At 46.8% G+C, this 21458-nt stretch overlaps 1 protein-coding gene across 2 annotated transcripts in view; it reads right to left on the bottom strand.

The window, feature by feature from the left end:
- The window catches only part of SFMBT2 (Scm like with four mbt domains 2), a 205810-nt gene extending 199031 nt beyond the window's left edge, over positions 1–6779 (bottom strand). For both annotated transcript variants that reach the window (XM_081230116.1, XM_081230117.1), the window contains exon 1: positions 6619–6779. The gene's annotated coding sequence lies outside the window, so the exon portion shown is untranslated. The remainder of the gene's footprint in view (positions 1–6618) is intronic.
- Between the last annotated feature and the right edge of the window lie 14679 nt (positions 6780–21458).

The raw sequence follows: 21458 nt of genomic DNA, 5'->3' as shown, positions 1-21458 counted from the left end.
TCCCACCAGCTCCAAACCCCTCCTTTGTGGTCACAACTGCTGATGCTCTTTGCCATTCTTTGCCACCAAATGCAAGGCATCTTCCAAAATGTGTCACTTTTGTTTTTAAGAAAGTCAAAAAGAATGAAACCAAAAGCACAATGGATTCTTTCTTTAAATCAGTGTCAAAGACATCTATCTTATCACAAGAATAGAAACCTACATGACAAGAGAGCAAAACCTTTAGAGTAGTGAGTATCATCTTACCGTAACATGAAGGACCCTAACTATCAATGTATAGCGAAGAATTAGCACGTTTTAAAATTCTCTACCGGCTAACCACATGAGGAGTATGATGGTGGCATCTTTTAATCAGAACACTGCTGTACTGATCATGCAAAACCAATCCTTTGGGCTTCCCTGGTGGCGCAGTGGTTGAGAGTCCACCTGCCGATGCAGGAGACACGGGTTCGTGCCCCGGTCCGGGAAGATCCCACATGCCGCGGAGCGGCTGGGCCCGTGAGCCATGGCCGCTGAGCCTGCGCGTCCAGGGCCTGTGCTCCGCAGCGGGAGAAGCCACAACAGTGAGAGGCCCGCGTACCACAAAAAAAAAAAAAAAAAAAAAAAAAAATCCTTTAAGAATTTTATTTGATAACTTTATATAAATCATATAATATTCCCTCTTAGACCGCAAGCTCTAAATTGAGTATCTTCCCTTATTTACAGTACACTGTCCTGTCTATAAACATCTTGTTTATTTACACGGACATCCAAACAGCCAACAATTGGTTTAACCAACAAAACCAAGTTTCCTAAGAATGTCCCAGGACATTCTCAGTCTTACAAAGAGAGGAAGTACTTGCCCAGTGGCCCAGCCTGAAGGGCAGGAATGGAAAATGGAGGGTCAGATCTGATTCTTTCACTGGCTGGGTTACCTAGAGGCTGCAGCCATCCACCCACACTATGAATATAATCGAATAAGGTCCAAGCACTCACCCTGTCTGGGCAGGCGGTGTAGAGAGGGCTATTTGGAATGGCCCCTTCTAGTCTAGGAATTATTAGAGCAAACTCAAATCAGGTTTTTCTTTATGGCCTGTATTCTTTATGACCTGGCCCAGGCCCTGCCATTATTGGGATTATATGTGAAGGCTAGAGTGGTGTGCCTCAATTTTCTCTACACCTCTCCTTTTCCAGAGCACAAGTGAAATCATGACCCCCTGTGGAACTTGCATCCCTTAACAATAACCACGTTACTTCTGCACAGTGACCTGCGTTCAAAGACATCCTCTGAAATCATGGCCAGTAATGTTTCCACCCTACCTTCCGGACAAGGGTCTGAAAGATGTATCACTTGAGCAGATCTGCCTAGATGTGTTGAACCACAGATCTTTTTTTTTTCCCAGATAGAACCATGGGGATCTCTGAGTGAGATTCCAGTCCAAAGCACCTAGTTTGCAGATGCGGAAGTTGAGGCTCAGAAAGATGACCTCCAGTAACTGGTCCAAGGTCATACAGCCGACGGAAGCATCGCTGAAACTAGAAGCCAGGCTTCCTCCTGATTCTGTCCTCTCCTCCTCGGTCAGGAATCTTCCTTACAGAACAGCTGTCAGGTCACGGGTCACCACTACAAATGCACAGATGGTTTGTCATGACAAGTATCATTTCCCTAACCAGTTTTTCTTACTTGTAGAATGGTAACAGTAAGTTGCTACTAGGGCAATGTCGATGTAAGAACAGTCAGAAAAAAAAAAAAACTCTGAATGTGTCTTGAACTATGGATCCTAGTTTCTTTGTGGGACAAGAACCTTTTACAAGTTCTTCTTTATGGCCTCTACACTGTTACGGGAACTCCAAAAGTTCCAAAAATAGTGAAATACTAAGAAAGAAATGGTATCTAATACTAGAACTGGAGGTAATTCAAATTCCACAGTAGACTATTTTTGTTCAAATTACTTAAAAAAAAAAAGAACTCTTTTACTTTGAAATCTTCTGCGTTTTCACTACATGTGCTTCTCTGATCCCAAAAGCACCCTCTATCAATTCAAGGTAAGTCTCATTCACTTACTGCTCAGAGCAGTGTTTCCATCACCCGGCATTTTTGCTCAGATTTGGCAAGTCCTTTGGGGACAATGGCACAGAGAGAAAGGTGGAAAATGCCACCTCAACTAGAGTGGGCAAAATGGGATCTTATGACCCATCAGCACTCCCAGGACAGCAAAGGAAAGTCTTATTATAAAGAGAAAAGGGAAATCACCATGGTTTTCCCCTTTCTTCAGGACCCTCTTCTGCTTCCGGCTTCTTCTTTTTTTTTTTTTTTTTTAAGTCAAGAATCATAAAGCTAGTTATCATAAAGCTGGTTTTGGGAAACCAGCAAGGTTTCCCAAAAGATTAGTCCACAATTTCTGCAAGAAAACATGAAGAGGAAAAGCCCTCTCTGATCAATTATTCCCATGATTAGTGAAATTCATGTCCCAGCAGATGGCTTGTTTGAGGTTCAAGATGGGGGTAACCTAATGGGAAATGGGAAATACTCCTTTGTCACCCCTGCAGGTCTCAGCTGTGACTTCTAGAACAACACACATCAAGACAGATTGGCTGATGGAACTCTTCTCTGGGGTAAGGGCTGCTGAATCGCCCTGCCACTGGGCAGTGGTTTCCACTGGCCCTAGAATGGGTTCTGCGCCCAGCTTGGGTAGGGGACTGGAGGGTTTCTGGTGCGCATGGGTGTGTGGTCCCCCGCCCACCCCGGCCACCTTCCAGGCAGCGGCAGGGTCCCAGCAATGAACTAAGATAAAAATCTGAGACTACTTATTTATGGAAAGGAGGAAGCAGAGTGTGTGCAAATTTAATGCTTCGAACGGAGAAAGTAGCAGATCTCCTATCTCAAAGGACAGCCTAGCCAGCAATTCAGTCTGACCACCAAGGCCTCTCCCCTCCCCCCCTCCACCTACCCGCTCCACCTCGCTCCCCACCCCCAAAGACTTCCCAGGAAACGGGGCCGAATTTGAGCCTGTTTTCGCTTCTTCTCCGACCTGGTGAAACCTGGGTCCATTTGCTTGGTACAGACACGCCAATCGGTCCCCCGGGTCCCTCCGCTACGGTGCAAGGGTGGAAGGGTGAGGGAAGGTAGAGGGCGGCGGCGATGGATCTGGATTCAGGCAGGGTCTGCCCGCGTCGGAGGCAGTTTCCCACCAGTGGGCTCGGATCCGCCGCGGCTGCGCCGCTGGAACCGACAAAACGCGGCGCGGGGACCAAGCTCTCCGGAGTCGGGGCGGAGCGCGGGGCCTGGAGCCCCAGACCCTCAAAGGCGCCGGCGCTCGGTGTCCAGGGAGGCACCGCGGGGGACGCCCGGGTGGGTGAGCAGTCTCACTTCTGCACAGAAAGGGACGAGTAGCCCTGAGGCCAGCCCCTGGCGCCCTGCCCTTCCCGGAATCCCACCCAACTCTATAAACCCAAAGATCCCGAAAATTCCGAAAGCGAAACTGCAAGCAGGTCTACAGAAGTTTGGAAACGGCCTCCCAGGCTTCCCGGCGTCGTGTCCGGACTCCCGACACCACCAATGTGGTCAAGGACGAGCGGCCCTAAGAGTGGCCATCGCTCCGCAAGGCCACCCTCCGCGTCCCCGGGGCACCTCCCTGCGTTTTTTACGCGTGAAAGTCCCCAGCCCCGGTTTCGGGGCGGGGGCTCCTGCCTCGTCTCGGTTCCTCCCTCCTCCCGCTCCTACCCAAGAGAAGGAAAACTTGGGCCCTGCGAGAATCCTGTGGAATGTTCTTCGCAGTCGGTTGTATGTTCGCTTCCACCGCACAGCTCGGTGCAAAATCGCAGGTTTCGGGGCGTTGGAGTGAATTGTGCGCTTGTCAGCCGCGACGTCAGGAGGACGAGGGGAGGGGTTCCCGGCTGAAACTGCAGTTTACAAGCACAGAGCCATCTTAGGCTGGTTTCCACTTGGGCGAAGCCCACGGGAGAGCTGTCCCCGAGGGGACGCGCGGGACCGGAGCGCCGGGGACGCGCCGCGCGCTCGGCCCGGGGGCTGGGGTGCGAAGCGCGTCTGGGCCTGAGGGTCGCGGATCGCTCAGCCCCGCCGCCCAGGTCGGAGGGAAAATCTGCCGCGGGGTCTCGCATCTTGGTGATGCTTCCCCCCAGGCCCCACCCACGGGCCGCCGCGAGGGACTGCCCTGTCCAACAGCGCGGCGTCCGTCTAAGTGGGAAGACAAGCTGACCCCATCGGTCCTCCCTCCAGGCCTCTGAAAATGCCCAGGGACCACGTTTCTGCGGTAACTACAGACCTGGCCAGCGCTTTTTAACCCTATGATTTAAAATCATCTGGGCGCACTAGGAAGACGCGCCATCAGGCCACGGGCACAGAGAAGGTCCCCCGGACCCGCCCTCGCCTGGCCCTGGGGACGGCGCGCGGCCGCCGTGTGGCCCCAGTCCCCCAGGTCCACCCCGCTGGCACCGCTGCGCGACCTCCGCTCCGCGGCTGCATCCTGGCCACTAGCGACCCCTGTCGGGGACCCCAGTTCCCAACTAAGGGCGCTCGGTTTGCTTGCTTTCCCTCGGGCTCCACTCACAAGCTCCGACTTTGCCCTCAAACTCCGCTCCCTGACCCTCTCCCGACCCGGAGGCCGGCCTTTCCCCGGCACCTCGCCGCCCTCTCAAAGCCCAAGGCGACACCCCCGCTCGCTCGCCGAGAAGGCCCCTAGCGGATCCAGCCCTCTCGGAGCCCGATCAGAGCAAGGGACACTTTCTTCCGCTAACGCTCTCCCCATCCCCCACCGCCCCTAGAGCGCAACTCCAAAAGCAACTCCTCCCCTCCCCCCTGCACACTCTGCAGCGGAGGTCCGCGCGCCCCCGCCCTTCCGCCGCTGCACTTTCACTCCCCCACCCCACCCACCGAGCCCCGGACGCCGGCCCCCCCACCTCCCACCGCGGCGCGAACTGCACCGGGTGCCCACCGCTAACTGCAGCGCGCCCCCTGCACACAGAACCCCACGGGCGTCTGCAGTCCGACTTCACCCGAAACCCTGGACAGTGAGTCCTTTTAATAAGCACCTCCCCGCTCCACCTACCGGGCTTTACGCACACAGGATCCAGCATACAGAGAAAGAGAACTGGTCTCCTAGAAAGCCGAAATAAATCATTCCCTCTGCCCTCATGTATTTTGCACCACGTGTCAGCAGTTTGTCATGTCAAATCATGGTAGGGTCTGGTTCCAAGACGCACACACAAATTCAGGGCGGATCTCTTTGGCACCCTCCCCGCCAACTGCACACACAGGTATGCACACTGATCCAAAGGCACACAGAGCAGTTGTGCTCGGATGCCCCGGTCCGGGCCAGCGGGACCCCTCTCCCCTTTAGCAGTGGACTGGACACACGCAGACTCTAACCACGGAAAAAACTAGGGCAGCTCATTCCCTCTCTTTTTTCCCATTTAATTCGCTAAAGCAGCTACTGGAGTAGTCAAAGAGAGTTGAAACGAAGAGATGGCACCTCCGGTTGGGTTTTTTCCCACCTCAAAACCTTTATTTTCAGTTTTTAAAAGCCACCTTAGCCCGCCATATTGAAACTGGCACAGCTTCTAAATACTCCTTCCCCGCCGTTGCTTCCAAGAAAACACGAGTACGGATCGGGCTCTGGACTTGCGTCTGGCCACCGCAAATCAACCACTTCCCTCACCTAAGGCTCCCCCTTTCTCCGGTTAATCCCCTCCCGCCGCCTCGGGTCAAAAATCAGTAAATATATCTAGCAGTTCCTACAGTTGTTTTTTTGGCGGATTTTACCAACACACACACACACACACACACACAGAGACACACAGACACACATTAAAAAAATAAACTCCCAAGCCAGATCAGATTAGTAATTGAAAGGTCATATGAGTGTAGACAACAGGAAAGCCCCAAGTGACAGGATATTACTTTAACGTAGAAGAAAAAATAATAATAATAATAAAGAAAAGGAAAAAAAGAACAAAAAGATCATCCATGCGGGAGCACGCTCCGAAACTACTACTGACAATTTCATTTCAGCTGTACAGGCAAATGTTTCCAAAGGGGGGATTCCGAACGTGTCCACGATTTTAACCAACCCTTGATGGTTGGTCTCCAGTCCTCACCCCACCATCTTCTCCCCCCACTCCCCCCGCCACCCCAAACACACACACACCAAAAAAAAAAAAAAAAAGGAAGAAGAAAGAGACCCCAACGAGAGAGCGCGGGGTAGCAAGGGCGGCTGCGTCGCTAAAATGAGCGCACAAATGAGGAAGGTGGGCGGCGGGAGGGGACAGCTTGTACCCGGGAAGGAGGACACTTTGCAACTACGGACGGACCCCCGCAAGGCCGGGCTTTGCAAAGCCGAGGGACCGGGGGAAGGGGACAGGGGGAGCAAAAATGACAACCCGGAGCGCAGAGCGGACTTTGGGGCTCTGCTCCAGTGCTGTCGCTTTCTCCTCCTGTCCTTCCCTTTCGCTCCTCTCCCTCAGCACCCCCTCCTCCAGCCCCCGACCCCCGGGCTGGCTACAGCTTCCCTTTTTTTCGGAGCTGGAAAAAAGAAGCTGACCGGCGCGCTCAACCTGCGGGCCGGAGGTCTGCTCGCTAGGCTGGCTGGGCGCGGGGACAGCGACCGCGCGGCGTCCTACCTGATGAAGTTCGTCCTCCCCGCGGCGTGGACCAAGACCCCGGGCGCCGCCGTGGTCGGGGGGGGGACACCGGCCTCACCCGCTAGCTCTGCTTTGCTCGCTCCCCGCCCGCCGCCTCCCTAGCGCGCCCGCTCCACTCCGCCGACTCCCACTACAGCCTCATTCCAATATGGCATCCTCTCTGTGCGCATGCCCGGCACTCTTTTTTAAGATTATTATTTTGTGTGTGTGCAGCGAACTCCTTTAACGACCTTTTCCAAGCGCTTGCAGAACGTCTTAAGCCAATTAGCCTGCGGGACGTTCCGCACTCCTTCCATTGCCCCCGCTGTGACGCCCCCCCCTGTGACGCCCCCGCGTCTGGGCACATTCCCCCCCACACACACACACAGAGGCACATTTCACGCTCCCGCTGCCCCCTCCCCGCCCCGCTCCCCTCCTTTTTTTTCTTTAGCTCCCATCCATACAAGATCTGCAGAAAGTTCCCATCACAGGCGTTTCCGCACACCCATCTGCAGGGAAATCTGGGCAAACTCCGCATCTCACTGGAACACTTTCTGTTTCGTCGGTTTGCAATCCCTCCGTGGACCAAATGCACAAATTTGCGCTTAATCCGCCGAAGGCTGGTTCCGAGCGGAGAGAAATTCAATTCTCTCCGCGACCCGCGACCCGCCCACTGCGCCCCACCCGGCACTTAAACTGCGCCTTTTCTATGCAGATTGAAACATTTCCTGGCCCCTTAGGGATGACGGGAGGGGGTCAGGAAAGGTTTTCCAGGGAAACGAGCCCAGAGGGGTCGGAAATTTTAGTTGGGGTTGCTCGGGCCAGCTTGCCGCTGCGATCGGCAGGACACAGGTAACGAGGGTCGCCACGGCGTGTCCTGGGGAAATGTCCGGGCCGGGGAGACCGCAGAGGGCACCTGGCCTGGGCTGGCTCTTGTAGGGCGGGAAAGGAATCCTGTCCGAGAAAAACGTGGCCCTCTGCGATGGTGGGAGTGAAACAGGGACAGCGCAGACGGGCGCAGGGCAGGGTTTCCCGGCGGCGTGTGCGGGTCCGCGGGCACTTTGCCCGGGGCGTGGGGGGAGGACAAAGTGGAGCTCCCCGGCCCGAGCAACGGCTGGGCAGAGACTGAACGTAATGTCCCCAATGCGGAAATGCTGGCGACGCCCGAGTGGGCAAGAACGGAGAACTTCCGAAGGTGGGCTTTGCTGTACTAAGGAGCGAGGAGATGCTGCTGGGGGCTAGAATTTATTTCTGTGGGAAACGGAGAACTGACACGTTTTGTCAGGGTTTTTGCTCTATTGCCACAAGGGGTAAAATCCCCCAGAGTCTCCTAATTGTGTTGATCTCCTTCTTAAGAACGTCTCTCGCCGCGCCCTCCCCTGGCTCGGGCCGGGGGGCCAGAGGACCCTGCGCTCCCAGGCTCCTTCGAGTTCGCAGCTCCGCCCTCCCTCCCCCGCCCTTCCACGTCCTTCCACCCCCGCGAGTCCTCGCGGACCGGAGACCTCAGGCACTAGAGGTCCTCGGAGGATAGGTGGACGCTCTGCAGGGCGGGGGACAGGGCGCGGGGAGGACCGAGAGGAGGTCAGAGTCTGAGCGCGCGCGGGACGGGCAGGGTCCTGCCCTGGCGAGTCCTCTCCCCGACAGCGGGGCCCGGCTGGTCTAGAAGAACCGTGCGAGGGACGTGCCGGGAAACTGCTCCAGCCAAGCCACGCGGTCGCGAGGGCCCCTCCACCGAAACGGTGGGCGGAGCTCGGAGATCCTCGGGGGCTTCGGCGGCAGTGAGACGCCGTGCACTTGCAGTCCGGGCAAATTGTATTTCCCTACATGTTGGAGGGCGCTCTGCGAGGTATAAAACGCCTTCGTCCTGTCACACGTTCATTCGAGGTACCACCTGAGACTCAGGAAGGACAAGCGACTCATAGTTCAAACTCCAGCCGGAGTCCGCATCCCCTCCAGCTTCCTGGTCCCCTCCTCTTGGGGACATCCGACCTCTTTCACCTGAAGGTCACTGAAGGCGAAGAATCCTCAAACCGACCGCACCCCGTTCCTGCACATTAACCCTGTCGCCTGCACCCCCAAACTGCCTCCCTCTGTACTCTGAGACGGCTCCCAAATGAGTCCATGTGTGCACCGCGGCTACTAGGGATCCAGAATGGGGACTCCAGGCAGGCTTCTGGACTCTACCCCCGGGTCTCGTCTTCTCGATGCTTCAACACACAGTCTTGCCTGTAGGCAGGGAGGGGGGCGGTGGACGGTGCCATCCCAAGGGGACTTACAGCGCGGGAGACCCACCCCGCGCGCCCTTCCCTTCGACAGGGTCACCAGCTTCGGCACCGCTGAAGCGCAGCCGCAGCAGAGGGGCCTGAGAGCGGATCCCCTCCTCCAGCCAGCCCGGCTCCCCGCCGCGCTGCGTCCACCGCGGTGGCCGTGGCTCTCCCTCGTGTGCCCCAAACCTCGCCGCGGGGCTCGGGCCCGGGAGAGGACAGAGGATCGCTCCTCTCCCCCGCGCCAGGACTTCCGGGCGGCTCCAGTTTACAGAGAGGATGCACTTTCCCTCTCCAAGAGCTGCGGCGACGTGAGCTGCAGCAGCCATTGCGCCGGCTCTAGGTTTGTTTACCAGTTTTGAGTCATTATTATAAACGGAACGTTATTTCATCAAAATAAGAAACAATTGCAAAAGGACACCGAATCCCTAACTCGATGGCCTGTCCATACATTATCTTACGATTCCTCCAAAGTACTGGGGTCTCTTTATGTTTTTGGTACTCAGACCCCTGTATAACTTTGCCCGTGAGTCTGGAGAACAGTGTGGAGGAGTTAGATTTTTTATATTTATCGCGATTAAGAAATAAAATCATGAAGCCACAATACACGATGGTCATCACATTGTTACCTCCAAGAATCTCAACGTTGTCTAGGGTGAAATTTCTCGAAGTTCGGCAACCTTCTACTTTCATATTGCTTTTCCCACGTGACTTCTTGAACGTTCCTTGGCTCTTTATTTTGCATCCTGCCTCCATTCTCCTCTATCCAAGGACATCAATGAGGCAGAAGAAATTGGTTCGAAGACTCCCCGAGGTAATTAACGCGGCCCTTCATCCCATTCCAATACCTTCCCACTTTCATTTTTATTTCAGAAGCAGATACTTCAGGGATGTGAGTCTCCAGATGTAGAATCCACCCTAAATCAATTAAAGAAAAGGGGTGGGGAGAGAGAAAACAGCAGAGTTAGCCAAAGATAAAGCCTCGGTAAAAACTGGGACTGTTTCAAAGTAAAGAAGGTATAATACATTCCAAATCAGAGAAGTTCAACCACGTAAATCTCATGATAAACGCCACGAGATTTCTCTATAAATTGTTAACATTTTCTAAAAAATCTTGGCAAAAATAAGGCTTCGATCACACTAACTGAGTGTAACTTACTTCATGCCTAAACAATGGTTACGCCATGAATTATATCACTTTTAAAATACACCTACACATCTAATTTATGCCTTCCAAGGGACTTTGGAATTCTTTCCTACGAATGGGGCTAAAGTATATAAAATATTAAAATTATATTTGCTAACTGGAAAATATTTAGCAATAAAAATAACAGTTGAAAAGTTTCCCACTCATTATTCTGTGTGTTTCAAAAAGTATTGCAGAAGAGTCGAAAACTATATGCATATTATTTTTCTTATTTATGCTAAAAAACATATGATTACTTAAATCTTGTCACAATAATCTTCACACCAAGAAGAATGTTGGTCAATTTGCTCATAATTACTCCATGTTTAAGTTATCATATGAGGAAGTGCCCTAAAGAAAATGAACCATTTTGCTTCCTTAACATATAGAATCTCTGAGATATTAGACAAATTAGCTTAACATGAAAGCAGAAGGATGGAAGAGTGTCACCCAAAAGCCCCTGAAAATAAACAAATATTTGAAGAATGTATGCAATCTTCTTTTTGCTGGAGGCTTGGGATCTTAACACATTGTCTCTTAGGCCAGGTGAGATTGTGTTTTTCCATCACCCCTCCTGAGGTCCCTAGGAGTGAAATCTGAAGACACTCCCTTATTTTTTCACCCTTTTCCCCTAAACCCATTCAAGCACTTAGCTCCTGGGTTGGGAGTCAAATGACCTCATCCCCACTTCATCACTCATTTCCTGTGTGACCTATGTAAATTAAATGATGTCTCTGAGCCATTCTTTTCTCACGGGTAAAGGAGATTGGACTAGATGTTCTGTAAAGTCCTTTCAAACTCTAAAGAGTGCTTATCAATCTACCACGGCCCAAAGCCACAGATTGCTTTCTGTAATATCCTAACACCATCTCTACCAATTAAAAATAGCCAAGATGTAAACCCTGGGATCACAAAGAGGGGAAAAAAGGAACAGATCTGTAGGGGAAACACCTTCTTTGCCCTCCTGATCAGCAGTAAAGGTATTGCTCGAGTCATATTTTTGCCTCATTTAGATTACTGTTGTGTTTTTGTATTTACTGTATGGGTTTTTGTTTGCCCATCTAAGTGTCTGGGCCGAGGTACCCGAGAGTCACTGAGAAAAGCCTGGGTGATGGAGCTCACTGTTTAAATGGGTAAATGAGCGTAGTGGTGAGTAAGGGCTCCACAAAGATATCACCTGGAGCACTTTCTCACCCATTTCTAAAAATTCCAGAAACCCACCGTTGCTTCCTGTACAGTATGAAGAAATTTCAGGCTTCCTTGACAAGAGAAAAAGATAACAGCGCACACACACAGTGTATTAAAAAAAAAAAATCGTGATGTCTGAACTCTCCTAGGACATTTATTTAAAGAGCAGAGATGGTTTAGCTGTGAAAGTGCCAGTTCTGACTGATGGCTTCTTTTTCACTGAGGAAGACAAACATTATGACGAAAGTCACATCCAGCTTCTGAGGCTACTTGTATTGGGTGCCTAGTATCACATACTCCACTTGTGAGTCTTATTTTATATGAAGCAGAATATTCTAGATCTTGCAGCCTGGCTTCCAGCCCTTTTGAGAGGCAAGGAAGCCTGAGTCCAGGGAGGTAAAATGACAGAGGTCTCACCTACAGCTGCAGAGCAGGGCCTGGCCTTTCACTCTTGCACTCCATTAAAGAAGTAGAAAGAGGAGGGGAGACTTATTTAGCATCTATTTTGTGCCAGACGCTCTTCTAGGTGTCTTTACATACGTGATAGCATTTAATATGTTCTAGTCTCTGTTTTGTGTAATGTCTCCTTTAAATGGTTTTGAAATATCTTTTAAGCATGTATTCCTTAACATACAAAGCAGGACTCTGATCTGTGGTCATGTGTCATGTAAGCATGTGTCACATTTTACGTGGCAGAACTGGAGTTGTCTGCAATTATTTACATTCTCTATAACTGAGGCTATGTATTGCCCAATACAAACACATACACACACCAAAAACCAGCACAGGTCAGGGGTATGGTTTATAACCCAGGCTCAGTTTTGCCTCTGCAAGTTAACTAACCTAAGTGAGATTGAATCAGGCACTGTGCAAAAGTATAAAAAGTCCCCTTGGACTTATAAAATAGACTAAACAAATTAAAATGGGCAGCCAAAATCCCACATCAAAAAGTGGGTTTCACGTAAAAGCAAGTAGACAGTTTTTGTTATATGAACCCTCTACCTTCATAAATCCCCAACTATGCTAAATAGAGAAGAAATATCAACGTCAGGACACTGGACAATGCAGCTTTATTGTAGCCTTAAAGCCCCCAACCTATTCGATTTTACTGTATAAGTCTCTTTAGTGCATCTCACTACAGAAATAATTATTCTGGTCAAAGAAATAATAGTTAATAGACCCATAAAGCCTTGATTTGCAGTGCCATCTACTGGAAACAAATTTTGACTTGCTTTCAGATTTTTTTATATAGTTTTTTTTTGTTTTTTTGTGGAGTGTTGGGAATGCAGCTATCAGGGGTAAAGGAAGAATTCAGTGCTTACTATATTTGATTAGAGATAACAATTTGGCAGCTCTAGTTATAAGTAAACTGAAATATATTCATATGAAATCACTCCGTTTTTGAATAACATATAGAGTATATAACATGTTTCTTTGGAAAGTAAAACCTCTTCCATTTTTTAAAATGGGTCATTACAAGTAGCTTTTTAGTAGAGTGCTGTGATTTTTTTCCTTATCCCTGTAAAGATTAATTTTTACACTTATAAATGCTTCTGAAATAAAGTTGATAAGTTCTTAGAGGTTTTCATTTTAATTTCATACCCTGTCGGGGAGGGAATCAAGGATTTTTCAAGGTTTCCCAAGCCAATTTCTTGACATGGTAAATGTATTAAAAATTAGATATAGAAGAAAATTAACTCCTGGTAAGTAAAAATCAACCTCAAATATTTATTGAGTGCTGCCTATATTCATGTTTTTTAAGAGGCAAAAAGGTTTGCGCTGAAGATTGGACTGCATTAGGCATTACTCAAAGCTAACAGGTATCTTTTTGCCAAACTCACCAGAGGCCTTCAGAAAACTCCCTGGTTCTACTGAATCCACATCTGCCCCATAAGACAGTATGTTAGAATGGAAAGAACTTGGACTGGGAATTCCCTGGTAGGCCAGTGGTTAGGACTCTGCACTCTCACTCTGGGGGCATGGCCAAAAATTTTTAAAAAAAGAACTTGGACTGGAAGCCAGAAGGACTTGTACTTAAATCCTAGCTCTGCCATCTTTGGTTTCCCTTTGTCTCTGTCTGTCTGTCTCTCTGTCCTTCCTCCCTCTCTACCTGTCTCTAGGTAAAAATGGATTCAATTTCTCTTTCATAGAGAAGGACTGGCATATAAGAGAAGCCTCAGAAGTACTACCTGCTCCAAAATATTACCTGCTCCATCTCCCATCTGCCACTTGCTCAAAATATGCATTGTTCATAAACTTCTAGTACAGTCTTGTAACATTTTAAAATTCGTGTTTAATAACTACAGGTTGAACGATTGAATCAAATCATATCCCCAATTTATTTTCTGCACCACCAAGGTCTTGCACCCAGTGTGATCATTTCAGCCACTTCCTCATTGACCATCTTCTCCTGTTATCTTTATTCTTACTTCACTATTCAATAGTTTCCTCTCCTGAAAATGCAAATAAAATATTCCAGAACAAGAATGGGGCTCTCAACTGATTCATATGATATTAAAAGGCTTTAAGTTAGATTCTGCTTATTGGAAGCAAAGCGTTCACACATACCAATGCTATACTACTTTTGTGAAAAGTTGTCCATCTCTAAAAGTCTAACGAATTTTAACACCCAGTTTGAAAAGCAGACAACAGCACCAATAGCCAGCTCCTAGAAAACTGTTTTAGATTCACATGTGATGGATCATAGACTAATACTACAGCCCAAAATAGTGAAAAAAAGGTATAGGGAATGAAGAGACTTGCATTCAAATCCCAGTGGTGTCCTCTAATAGATTCTTTGTAAGTCAATGAATTTCTCTGAGCCTCAGATTTACCAACTGTGAAATGGACATAATAGCTTCTTACCTCATAGGAATGAGAGAATTTAAGGAAATGTATTGTAATAATATACCCAATGATATAACGCTTTGACTTGGGTACTAAAAAATAAAAATAAAAACACATTTCCTTTAATCCTCCTGTTTTGTTTAATAATAAACTAAGTTTTTCAAGTCTAGCCCAAACCATGAGTCAAAGAAATCATAGAAAAAGACATGTTGTGAGGCAATGCTGTAGTCCAAGTCATTGTCAGTTATTATCTGTTTTATTCCAAGCACTGTGCTACACACTATTTGCTTTCATATTTGTACTGGTTTCAAACTGCTCTGGACTCTTAGAAGCAACAGATCTATAAAAATGGAATGTATGGCTGTTATTTCTTAAGAATCTTTTGTTGGTGTGCCTTCAGCTGCTAAAAAGAACAAAAGAAAGAAAGAAAATCTGTGAAACCAGGAATTCTTTGAGACAGAAATATCTCCATCTTTCTTCTCTTGGCTCAAAGTAGCATAAATCACATTGAAAGAGCCAATATTTTCTAGTTTAAAAAAATGCCAGGTTTTTTCTCTTCATTCCATTTGTCAATTAAAAGAATGCTTCTGACAAAATTTTCGTAGTGAAAAAATACATATCTGAAGATCACAACCTGAATCTGACATTTACCACGGTAATTTGTACACAGAAAAAGCTCAGTGAATGTTTGTGGAATTTGGTCTTGGCTTTGGCCTTGACCTGAATGTAAACTATGGAGTGAGGCACCTCCCTTTCTTCCCCTTCTGTAAAAGGAGTGGGATATTACCATGCATACACTTTTGGAAAGATGGTATGAAAGTCATCACAGTTTTGTCGCTTTTTTAGCTTCTTGGAAGAAAAGGATGATAAGGATTCTGTTTTTTGAAAGCAAAGGTTGTTTGCATAGCTTCTGAGTGACCCATTGCTTGCACTCTTCGGGTTTATTTACTTTCTGTTTTGTTGCTCTGGAACAGGAGGAAAGAGACTGCCGGGTAGAAGTCCCAGCAGCAGGCTGCCGATGCTTTTAATAAGAAAGCTATTTTTATAAACTGAATTTTAGTGACAAAACAATGTGGGGATGCTGTGCCCTGCAGTGTGGTCTGTACTCTTAAAAATCTGTGGATAAATGCCTGTCAAATTGGGGAACCTTAGGGGTGTAAAGACCTCAAAATCTTTCTTATCGCCAACGCTGCAGTAGCATTTTGCCAGCTTCAAAGAATGATGCAAATCTGAGCCACTATTAATATTGTTCTTATTCCATCTTGAGCCTCAGTGCTGGGCTTTTGTGAGAGAACTTGCTGGTACAGTGGCAACTTCATCTCAACACAACCCTGATTGTATTGCTTTAAAAAGTGTGATGAATTGGAAGATTGGGATTGACATATATACACTAATATGTATAAAATGGATAACTAATAAGAACCTGCTGTATAAAAAAATTAATTTAATTAAATTGAAAAAATAAAATAAAAATGTCCATCTTCCCACAAAAAAATAAAAATAAAAAAATAAAAAGTAAGGTGAGGGGAATTCCCTGGCAGTCCAGTGGTTGGGACTCCACACTCACACTGCCCAGGGCCCAGGTTCAGTCCCTGGTTGGGGAACTAAGATCTCACAAGCTGTGTGGCACAGCCAAAAAAAAAAAAAAAAAAACCACACAAAAATAAAAAAGGTGTCCACCTTGACGGACACTCTAAAGAGCAAATAGTTCAGAGAAGTGAGCCTTCCTCTTCACAAAAAGTATAAAATGTCTTTTTTTATTCTCCCTAGAGAAGGCAATGAGAGGTAAATTACCCATTGTTGTTCATGTTTTTTATGGTGGCTTTCTTTAATGTTCACCTGGCATTCAATGTCATGGCCCCAGGCCAGAAATTTTAATGGTAAAAAGGTCCTGTGCAGTCATGGCCGGGAGTAGAAAGAGAGGTGAATTTTCCAGTTTATCACAGGAAAAGCACACACATTCATTTGTAAATGAATTTATTTAAAAAGGTATATCCTTAGACCACTAGCTTGAGGATAAAACCGGGGGTAAATAAATGGCACCAGCATTGTGATGCCTAAACCCCTCAACTTTCTTTGCTCTTGCAAAAGTGTAAGTGAACGGAACTTGGGGTTTGGAGGTTTTGACAGTTAATTTTCTGTGTCTACTTGGCTGGGCCACAGTGCCAGATGTTTCGTCAAACATTATTCTGGATGTTTCTGTGAAAGTGTTTTTTGGGATTGGACAAACATTTGAATCGGTGGATTTTGAGTAAAGCAGGTTATCCTCATGGTATCAATGGGCCTCATCTGATCAGTTGATGGCTTTAACAGAGCAAAGCCTGGCCTCCCCTAAGCAAGGGGGAATTCTGCAAGGGATAGCCTTAGACTTGACCTGACCTATCTCGGCATCGATGATATGGGCCTGTGGAGTTGCCACGACTGGCCGACGCTTGGCCAAGTATTGATTTAGACTCTTCTGGGGCCACTTAGGGGATGAACCCCTGGGTATGGTGTATGACCCAACTGATTCCAGTTTTCTGCTCTGGTACTTATTCATGTTATTTTATCATACTACATTATTTTATTATTAATGACTAAAGATAGGTGGATTTTTTTAAATCCATCATTATATTTATAAACTGCCATATTGACGACTATAGTTGAGTCACCATTTCTGATACCTTCATATTTTACCTAGTACATTTCAGTTTTGTTTCAGTAAACAGATAGCAGTCTGGCAGTCACTATATGCTGCAGCGTGCTTTGACCCCACCTTCAAAATGTATTCCATACTCCATCACCTCCTCCCTCCCTAGTCCAAGCCGTCAGGCGCCCCAAGCCTCCAGGTCAGCCAGCTCAGCAGTGACCCCCAAACCAGCCTTCCTGCTTCTCCTCTTGCCCCCAGCCGTCAGGTCCCTACACAGAGGCACAGGAGAGAGCCCTTGAAGAGTAAATCAAGCCACACCATTCACTGCCCAAAACTCTCCAGTGGTTTCCCACCTGATGCGGGGGAGATCTCACATCCTCTCACAGCCTTTATGTCTCCTACTTCCGCCTGCCTCTCTGTCCTGTCCACTCTGCTCGCCTCCCTGGCTTCTCCCAGAGCTGGGTCAGCTGTTCCTTGGACAGGCTGAGCGCAGCCCTTTCTTAGGGCCTTTGCCTTCACCCTTCCTCTGCCTGGACTACGGTTGCTCAAGTACTGGCCCACTTGTTCCTTTATCTCCTCCAGGTTTCTACTTCCTTCTATATTTAAAAACACACCTCCCCCAGAGCCTCTATATCCTGCTTTATTTTCCTTCACAGGACTTACCATCATCCATATCATAGTATTTTTAAGAAACTTTATCATCCGTCTCTCCCACTGCAAAAGCAGTGCTGTGGACTGAAAAAAAAAAATGCACATGAGAGTTGCAAGTTAAGTTTTATTTGGGGCAAAATGAGGACTGTAGCCCAGGAGATAGCATCTCAGATAGCTCTGAGGAACTGCTCCAGAGAGGTGGAGGGGAGGTCAGTATTGTTTATGACTTTAGTGAATAGGGGCACGTGCGTCAAGCACACATGTTGGCGGAGGCTCGCTGCTAGTCAGAAGGACAGATGTCACTGTTAACGATTAGTGCTTTTCTAGATGAGAGGAAATACAAGAATTGGGGCTCATAAAATCTTCTCCTGAAAATAGCTAACTATCGTAAGGCCTGTTCTGCCGGTTTTCCCGGAGCACAGAGGGCCTCGTTCCTCATCTCTGCCCTGAACTGTCAGGCTGTGTTGAGGGTCAGCGGCTACAGTGGCCAGTGACCTCATCCTCGTAGAGGCAGATGGCAAGTGCCAGTTTTTAGTTGGCACCACGAAAGTAGGGACTTTCTCTTAACTATGGCTGTATCCTCCACCCCTAGATCAGAGCCTGGCACATAGTAGGTGCTTTGTAAATATCTGTTCAATAAAGGGTGAAAGAAAGACCACAAAGTCTCCCTGAATAAGGCTGAAGAAACATGGTTTACATAAATTCTAGATTCCACAAAATCTGCACATGTGGATCAAGCAGGGACATATTCAAGTACAGCACATTTTTTGAACCCCTGAGGGAGAGCAGAGGGTAGTTTTACAGTTGAGGAAGGCTTCTGCAGTGAGCACACAAGAAACCAAGCGACCCCAGGCACTTGCCCACTTTACCTTATGAAAAAAACACCTCTGTTTGATCCTTGCCATGGTTCCAAAAAAAGATTTGAAGCCAGAGCTGCAAATGATCTTCCTTTTCTCCTTGAAGTTCCCACACTTCCAAAGGAAATGTTTAAAGTGTTTTTTGCTCATAAACTTTTTTTTCTTTCAGGTTTCAAGGTAGATTGCAGGCATTATCCAAGACTTATCGCATCAGTTACTTTAATAGTTTGAATACAATGCCACATTATCCTCCAGCACTTGAAGAGAGTGGATCCTTCCAAAATAACCCATGAGGACTCAAGTATTCAGGAGGCTGGCAAAAATTAGAGCTGCTGGGCTTCCCTGGTGGCGCAGTGGTTGGGAGTCCACCTGCCGATGTGGGGGATGCGGGTTCGTGCCCGGGTCCGGGAGGATCCCACATGCCGCAGAGCGGCTGGGCCCGTGAGCCATGGCCACTGAGCCTGCACGTCCGGAGCCTGTGCTCTGCAACGGGAGAAGCCACAACAGTGAGAGGCCCGCGTACCAAAAAAAAAAAAATATTAGAGTTGCTCTTGGTGTTAGTTCAAGGCTGCCCAGCTAACTTGTTGCACCATTCAGGAAGGCAAATCCTAGGTGAAAGACATGCACAGTACCGTCTAGTCTTTAATAACTCTACATGAACCTAATTAGGGTGCTTGGTTTAATGCAAATGACTCTAAACCACAGTTTAGGCTTAACTTCCTTTTCCTGCTCAGCCTTTCAGCAGCTTTATGAGTTTGATGAGTGATGTAACCTTCCAGTGTAAGTCTCCTCATATTAAGGGGGGTGGAGGGGGGAACTAAAGTTTGAATGAGGCCTTCTAAATCTAATATTGTCCATTCCGCTCCCCACCCCCCATTTCTCTCCTCTTCTTATCATCTAGGCTGAGCCATCTAAAAGCTCTTCTGATCCCCTTCCAGTTGCAGCCCCACCCTCCTTAAGGAAAGCATTAACACGATATTCAGCTTAACTACTTAGGAGTCCATTAGCAGAAGGAGAGCTAATGCTACTTCAAAGATGAAGCAGTGAATTTCCTTTTGGAAAACAGAGAAAGAGAAATGAAATTCAACCAGGGACTCACTCACAACTTATAGCCAAGACCCACTCTCATCCTTTCCACCGTTTCCCTACCTGGGTACTGAAGGTGATGCTAGTGGCAAGCACCTGCGCCTCCCAGCCACGGGGAAGCAAGAGTGACTCCATCCCTTTTCTCCTGCCTATAAACCACAACCCGCCTCTCTCCCGTGGAGGGAGAATTGAAAGGAAATAGCTCATTTCTTTATTCATGTTATGTTTCTTTTCAATCTCAACTTCACATGCAGACCTTTTGCCCCGCAGTTGAATTTCTAGAAGTATATTCTAGGAAAACAAGACAATCACACAAATATGTATGTACAAAGATGTTCATCACAGGACCATACGGGGTCAACTAAACCAGCCAAGACTCGTGTGTATAATAAAACATAATACAGACATGAAAAATGAGTGCTGTACATTTATATTTATTGGCATGGAAAGCATTTTAAAAATATCATATATACCACAATCAATCCTGTCTTCATAAAAACAATACATGTATGTATGCCTAAAGAAGGAATCAGGTACCAAAGTGTTGTGTTCATGGTAGCATTTGGAGTACTTTCATTTTCTACTTTATATCTTTCTGTATATATCATGTAATGTCTATTACAATGTACATCTATTAAGTTAGAAAAAATGTTTTTCATGGATAATACTTGCACAAGGTACAAAATTTAAAGGACACAAGAGTAAAACAATTAGAAGTAAGGCTCCCTGCCTCTTACAGTCCCTTCCAGAAGGCAATTACTGTTTCCTCTATCTTCTTTAATCTTCTGAGATAGTCTACACTTTTCCATATCAGAAAAACAATAATACTGGTTCCATTTTGAAAAAATAATTTCAGGAAAATTAAAATTAAGCCTTTGAACTTGAAATCAAGGACCCAAAGTAGTAATATAACGACTTGGATTTTCTTCTTTGTTTTGCAATAGAGCAGTGGACGGGAAATATTGAATATATTTCCCAACTCTGGGGTATGGAATAGGCCTTCTTTGTTATGTTGCATTTATTTAAGTATGTGTCTTTCTCCCTCATAAGACTATGCATATACCTTTCTTTGAGGACAGAATTGGTGTCATGCAATTTTTGTGTCCTCCACAGCGCCTATGTACAATAAAATAAAATAATATTTATACTATATCAAGATTTCATGTTATAAGGTTTCATTAATACTAGAGATTATCATAACTGCTAAATAATAATTTGTATGCAACAAGCAAGAAATACATCACTCCTTAAGAGCTAAATAAATGTATATGGTCTGAAACAAGATTTGACAGTTTGATCTGGAGAGGCAGTGTTGACAAATACTTCCGTGGTACTCAGTCTGTGTGAAGTGTAGTTCTAAGCACTTGACAGGTATTAACTCATTTAATCTTCTTAACAATCCTGGGGAAAATTTACCCTATTTTACAAGGATAAGGAATACAAGGCATAGAAGGAATTAAATAACTCACCCAAGATGGTCACGTGGGCTCTGGGGAGGTGTTTCTTATGTTAGGAAGCCAGTACTTTTCACCTAAGCCTCTTAAAGTGTTTTATAGCAGACAAATAGAAATAAAACCGTGCTTCAATACAGCACTTGATGTTGTTGCTTGTTGTAATGCCTAAAATAAATATCTTCCTAGTTATTGACATTGACAGGGCTGTCAATGGAGCTGAGAGCCCTGAATCTCTGTCTCTTGCTCTACAGCATCTAGACCACACTCCCTCACCTGTAAGAGTAAGAGTTGCCTCATTTACAGGTGACAGGCCACAGTCCAAGAAACTGAAAGGAAATATGACGAAGGCTTGCCATTTAATGAGGTGTTCGTTGAGTATTCAAAGAACATTACAAGGAATCAAGGAGAAAGTTACTGGATAGCGAGGTCATTGTATCAATGCCAGGGTCTGTGGTCTCAAATGTCGGTGAGTTGAATTTAGACTTTGCCAAGCTTGTGGTTTTTATTAAAACTTAACCACATCCAGCATTTGATGTAGACTGCAGAGAGACACTGTAAATAATTAACAGAAAAACCTAAGCTGGACCTTTTTTTTTTTCCAGGATGCTGAGAGCAGTCGAGGTACCGAGTGTCCTAAATTCAACAGACAATTCAAGCAACGTGATGACAGAAACAGGA

The sequence above is a fragment of the Mesoplodon bidens genome, assembly GCF_964165515.1.
Source record: "Mesoplodon bidens genome assembly, chromosome: 3".
In the NCBI taxonomy this organism is placed as follows: domain Eukaryota; kingdom Metazoa; phylum Chordata; class Mammalia; order Artiodactyla; family Ziphiidae; genus Mesoplodon; species Mesoplodon bidens.
This window is presented reverse-complemented; position numbering and strand designations above follow the sequence as displayed.